Here is a 6718-nt window from a genome sequence, read left to right on the forward strand (position 1 = left end):
TATCAGTTTTTAGCTGAATTCTTGCAAATCTGTGACACAGTCAAGACTAATGGGGTTGACCCTGAAGTCTATAGACTGATGCTATTCCCTTTTGCTGTAAGAGACAGAGCTAGAATATGGTTGGACTCTCAACCTAAAGAAAGCCTGGACTCATGGGAAAAGCTAGTCAATGCCTTCTTGGCAAAATTCTTTCCACCACAAAGATGGAGTAAGCTTAGAGTGGAAGTCCAAACCTTTAGACAGAAGGATGGAGAATCCCTCTATGAAGCTTGGGAAAGATACAAACAATTAATCAGAACATGTCCTTCTGACATGCTTTCTGAATGGAGCATCATAGGTATTTTCTATGATGGTCTCTCTGAACTATCTAAGATGTCCTTGGATAGCTCTGCAGGAGGATCTCTTCATCTGAAGAACACGCCTACTGAAGCTCAAGAACTGATTGAAATGGTTGCAAATAACCAATTCATGTACACTTCTGAAAGAAATCCTATGAACAATGGGACTAGTCAGAAGAAAGGAGTTCTTGATATTGACACTCTGAATGCCATTTTGGCCCAGAATAAAATATTGACTCAACAAGTCAATTTGATTTCTCAAAGTCTGTCTGGAATGCAAAATGCACCAAACAGTACTAAGGAAGCTTCATCTGAGGAAGAAGCTTATGATCCTGAGAACCCTTCCATGGAAGAGGTAAATTACCTAGGAGAACCCTATGGTAACACCTATAATTCTTCATGGAGAAATCACCCAAATCTTTCATGGAAGAATCACGAGAGACCTCAACAAGGTTTCAATAACAATGGTGGAAGAAACAGGTTTAACAATGGCAAGCCTTTTCCATCATCTTCTCAGCAACAGACAGAGAGCTCTAAGCATAATTCTGACTTAGCAACCATGGTCTCTGATCTGATCAAAACCACTCAAAGTTTCATGACTGAAACTAGATCTTCCATTAGGAATTTGGAAGGACAAGTGGGTCAGCTGAGCAAGAAAATTACTGAACTTCCTCCAAGCACTCTCCCAAGTAACACTGAAGAAAATCCAAAAGGAGAGTGCAAAGCCATAAACATGGCCGAATTCTGGGAGGAAGAAGAGGCAGTGAACGCCAGGAAGGCCTCACTGGACGTCCACTGGCCTCTAATGAGTTCCCCAATGAGGAACCTTGAGAATCTGAGGCTCAGACTGAGACCATAGAGATTCCCTTGGACTTGCTACTGCCTTTCATGAGCTCTGAAGAGTATTCTTCCTCTGAAGAGGATGAGTATGTCACTGAAGAGCAAGTTGCTAAATACCTTGGAGCAATCATGAAGCTAAATGACAAGTTATTTGGAAATGAGACTTGGGAAGATGAACCTCCCTTGCTCACCAAAGAACTGGATGACCGTCTAGGCAGAAACTGCCTCAAAAGAGGCAGGATCCTGGGAAGTTTTCTACCTTGTACCATAGGCACCATGACCTTCAAGAAGGCCTTGTGTGACTTAGGGTCAAGTGTAAACCTCATGCCCCTCTCTGTAATGGAGAAATTAGGGATCTTTGAGGTGCAAGCTGCAAAAATCTCACTAGAAATGGCAGACAACTCAAGAAAACAAGCCCATGGACTTGTAGAGGATGTTCTGGTTAAGGTTGAAAACCATTACATTCCTACTGATTTCATAGTCCTAGAGACTGGGAAGTGCATGGATGAATCCATCATCCTTGGCAGACCATTCCTAGCCACAGCAAAGGCTGTGATTGATGTTGATAGAGGAGAGTTGATCATTCAAGTGAATGAAGAATCCATGGTGTTTAAGGCCCAAGAATATCCCTCTATCATCATGGAGAAGAAGCATGAAGAGCTTCTCTCAAAACAGAGCCAAGCAGAGCCCCCACAGTCAAACTCTAAGTTTGGTGTTGGGAGGCCACAACCAAAATCTAAGTTTGGTGTTGAAACCCCACATTCAAACTCTAAGTTTGGTGTTGGAGGTTTCAACAAGGTTCTGAGTGTTTCTGAGGCTCCATGGGAGTCCTCTGTCAAGCTAATGACACTAAAGAAGCGCTTGTTGGAGGCAACCCAATGTTTTATAATTAATTATTTTCTTTGTTATTTTATCTTTTTTGTAGGTGATGATCATAAGAAGTCACAAAAACAATGAAAAAAGCAAAAACAAAATGAAAAACAGGAAGAAAAACAGCACCCTGGAGGAAGATGCTGCTGGCGTTCAAACGCCAGTCAGCCTAGCAGTTGGGCGTTTAACGCCCAGTCTGGCACCTTTCTGGGCGTTTAACGCCAGAAAAGGGCACCAGACTGGCGTTAAACGCCAGTAAAGGGCAACAACCTGGCGTTAAACGCCAGGAATGGGCACCAGCCCGGCGTTTAACGCCAGAAATGGGTCAAACGTGGATTTTGATGCCATTTGGTGCAAGGATGACTTTTCCTTGACACTACAGGATCTGTGGACCCCACAGGACCCTCCATCACTCTCTCTTCTTCCCCCATTCACCAATCACCTCAACACCTCTTCCCCAAAAACCCCTCACCTATCAAATCCCATCTTTCTCTTCACCACTCACATCCATCCTTCATAAAACCCCACCAACCTCACCCTTCAAATTCAAACCACTTCCTCCCAAACCCACCCTCAAATGGCCGAACCCTCATCCCCTCTTTCCTATATATACCCTCTTTACCCCTTCATTTTCACACAACCTACAGACCACTTCTTCCCCTTTGGCCGAACACACTACCCTCCCCCTCTTCTCATTTCTTCTTCTTCTACTCCTTTCTTTCTCTTTTGCTCGAGGACGAGCAACATTTTAAGTTTGGTGTGGTAAAAGCGTTGCTTTTTCGTTTTTCCATAACCATTATGGCACCAAAGGCCGAGAAACCTCTAAAAAGAGGAAAGGGAAAGCAAAAGCTTCCACCTCCGAGTCATGGGAGATGGATAGATTCCTCTCAAAGGTGCATCAAGACCACTTCATGAAGTTGTGGCCTTGAAGAAGGTGATCCCCGAAGTCCCCTTTTTACTCAAAAAGGGTGAATATCCGGAGATCCGCCATGATCCAAAGAAGAGTTGGGAAGTTCTCACCAACCCCATTCAACAAGTTGGAATCTTGATGGTTCAAGAGTTCTATGCCAATGCATGGATCACAAAGAACCATGACCAAAGTGTGAACCCGAATCCAAAGAATTATCTTACTATGGTTCGGGGGAAATACTTGGATTTCAGTCCGGAGAGTGTGAGGGTGGCGTTCAACTTGCCTATGATGCAAGGAGATGAGCATCCTTTCACTAGAAGGTCAACTTTGATCAAAGGTTGGACCAAGTCCTCACAGTCATATGTGAAGAGGGCGCACAATGGAAGCAAGATTCAAGAGGAAAGCCGGTCCAATTGAGAAGGCATGACCTCAAGCCCGTGGCTAGAGGATGGCTCAATCATTCCCACTAGCAACCGGTTCGAAGTTACCATAGACCGGGCCATCATGATCCATAGTATCATGATTGGAGAGGAATAGAGGTTCATGAGGTTATAGCTCAAGAACTCTATAAAGTGGCAGACAAGACCTCCACTGTGGCAAGGTTAGCCTTTCCTCACCTCATTTGTCACCTCTGTTATTCAGTTGGAGTTGACATAGAGGGTGACATCTCCATTGATGAGGACAAGCCCATCACCAAGAAAAGGATGGAGTATACAAGGGACCCTACTCATCATGAGATCCCTGAGATTCCTCAAGGAATGAGTTTTCCTCCACAAAACTATTGGGAGCAACTGAATACCTCCCTAGGAGAGTTGAGTTCCAACATGGGACAACTAAGGGTGGAGCACCAAGAACACTCCATCATCCTTCATGAGATTAGAGAAGATCAAAGAATCATGAGGGGAGGAGCAACAAAGGCAAGGAAGAGACATTGAGGAGCTCAAGCACTCCATAGGACCTTCAAAAGCAAGGAAGAGCCGCCATCACTGAGGTGGACCCATTCCTTGATTTCCTTGTTATTTATTCTTCTGTTTTTCGAATTTTATGCTTTATGTTATCCATGTTTGTGTCTTATGATCATTAGTGTCTTAGTGTCTATGCCTTAAAGTTATGAATGTCCTATGAATCCATCACCTTTCTTGAATAAAAATGTGCTTAATTGAAAAAGGAAGAATTGCATGAATTTTGAATTTTATAATAGTTTAATTATTTTGATGTGGTGGCAATATTTTTGTTCTCAATGTATGTGTAAACAGTGCATATGTATCTTGAATTTGTGGTTCATGAATGTTGGCTCTTGAAAGAATGATGAAAAAGGAGACATGTTACTGAGGATCTGAAAAATCAATAAAATGATTCTTGAAGCAAGAAAAAGCTATTCAAAAAAAAAAAATGTTCTCTGATGTATGTGTAAACAGTGCATATGTATCTTGAATTTGTGGTTCATGAATGTTGGCTCTTGAAAGAATGATGAAAAAGGAGACATGTTACTGAGGATCTGAAATCAATAAAATGATTCTTGAGCAAGAAAAAGCTATTCAAAAAAAAAAAAAAAAAAAAAAGAGAAAAAAAGAAAAAAAAAAAAATCGAAAAAAAAGAAAGAAAAGAAAGAAAAGAAAAGAATAAAGTTGTGATCCAAGGCAAATAAGAGTGTGCTTAAGAACCCTGGACACCTCTATTGGGGCTTTAGCAAAGCTGAGTCACATCTGAAAAGGTTCACCCAATTATGTGTCTGTGGCATGTATGTATCCGGTGGTAATACTGGAAGACAGAGTGCTTTGGGCCACAGCCAAGACTCAATAAATAGCTAGTTCAAGAATCATCATACTTTACTAGGAGAATCATTAACACTATCTGGACTCTGAGTTCCTAAGAAGCCAACCATTCTGAATTTCAAGGGATAGATTGAGATGCCAAAACTGTTCAGAGACAGAAGGTTAAAAGCCCCGCTCATCTAATTAATACTGATCTTCACAGATGTTTTTGGAATTCATTGCATATTCTCTTCTTTTTGATCTTATTTGATTTTCAGTTGCTTGAGGACAAGCAACAATTTAAGTTTGGTGTTGTGATGACGGATAATTTGTATACTTTTTGGCATTGTTTTTAGTATGTTTTTGATATCTTTTAGTTAGATTTTAGTACATTTTTATTAGTTTTTATTTAAAATTCACTTTTCTGGACTTTACTATGAGTTTGTGTGTTTTTCTGTGATTTCAGGTATTTTCTGGCTGAAATTGAGGGACCTGAGCAAAAATCTGATTCAGAGACCAAAAAGGACTGCAGATGCTGTTGGATTCTGACCTCCCTGCACTCGAAGTGGATTTTCTGGAGCTACAGAAGCCCAATTGGCGCGCTCTCAACGGCGTTGGAAAGTAGACATCCAGGGCTTTCCAGCAATATATAATAGTCCATACTTTGTCCAAGATTTGATGGCCCAAACCCGCGTAGCAATCCGGCCTCAGAAATTCCAGCGTTAAACGCCGGAACTGGAATAAAAATTGGAGTTAAACGCCCAAACTGGCATGGGAGCTGGCGTTTAACTCCAGAAAACGTCTCTACACACAAAAGCTTCATTGCTCAGCCCAAGCACACACCAAGTGGGCCCGGAAGAGGATTTTTATGTCATTTACTCATTTCTGTACACCTTAGGTTACTAGTTTACTATTAATAGGACCTTTTACTATTGTATTAGTAGACTTTGGTAGCTATCTTCACTTTTATGCTATCTTAGATCTTTGGGAGGCTGGCCATTCGGCCATGCCTGGACCTTATGCTTATGTATTTTCAACGGTGGAGTTTCTACACACCATAGATTAAGGGTGTGAAGCTCTGCTGTACCTCGAGTATTAATGCAATTACTATTGTTCTTCATTCAATTCCGCTTGTTCTTTTACCAAGATATCACTTGTTCTTCAACATGATGAAGGTGATGATTGACGCTCATCATTCTCACTCATGAACAAAGTGACTGACAACCACTCTTGTTCTACAAGCATCTGAGGCTTAGTGAATATCTCTTGGATTCTTTAACCGGAATCTTCGTGGTATAGGCAGGACCTGATGGCGGCATTCAAGAGAATCCGGAAGGTCTAAACCTTGTCTGTGGTATTCTGAGTAGGATTCAATGATTGAATGACTGTGACGTGCTTCAAACCCTGAGGGCGGGGCGTTAGTGACAGACGCAAAAGAATCACTGGATTCTATTCCGGCCTGATTGAGAACCGACAGATGAATTCCGCTATGACCGTGACAGGGGCATATGCAATCGCTTTCACTGAGAGGATGGGAGGTAGCTGCTGACAACAGTGAGACCCTATACGAGCTTGCCATGGAAAGGAGTAAGAAGGATTGGATGAAGGCTGTAGGAAAGCAGAGAGACGGAAGGGAAGGCATCTTCATACACTTGTCTGAAGCTCTTACACCAATGAATTACATAAGTATCACTATCTTTATCTTTTATGTTATTTTCGTTCATCACCATATACATCTGAGTTTGCCTGACTAAGATTTACAAGATGACCATAGCTTGCTTCAATACTAACAATCTCCGTGGGATCGACCCTTACTCACGTAAGGTTTATTACTTGGACGACCCAGTGCACTTGCTGGTTAGTTGTGCGAAGTTGTGTAATGCCATGGTATTGAGCCACCAAGTTCTTGGAGCCATTACCGGGGATTATTTGAGTTGTGAAAAAGTATTGTTCACAATTTCGCGCACCAATGCTCCAATTGACTTCTGTATTATGTGTGTCATTGG

General features: G+C 41.8%; 1 non-coding gene across 1 annotated transcript; it reads right to left on the reverse strand.

The window, feature by feature from the left end:
• Positions 1–210: 210 nt before the first annotated feature.
• Positions 211–318, reverse strand: LOC130964927 (small nucleolar RNA R71). The gene has a single exon (XR_009080991.1). It is a non-coding gene; the product is annotated as a small nucleolar RNA R71 (small nucleolar RNA).
• Between the last annotated feature and the right edge of the window lie 6400 nt (positions 319–6718).

This window comes from Arachis stenosperma, chromosome 2 (assembly GCF_014773155.1).
Source record: "Arachis stenosperma cultivar V10309 chromosome 2, arast.V10309.gnm1.PFL2, whole genome shotgun sequence".
NCBI lineage: Eukaryota > Viridiplantae > Streptophyta > Magnoliopsida > Fabales > Fabaceae > Arachis > Arachis stenosperma.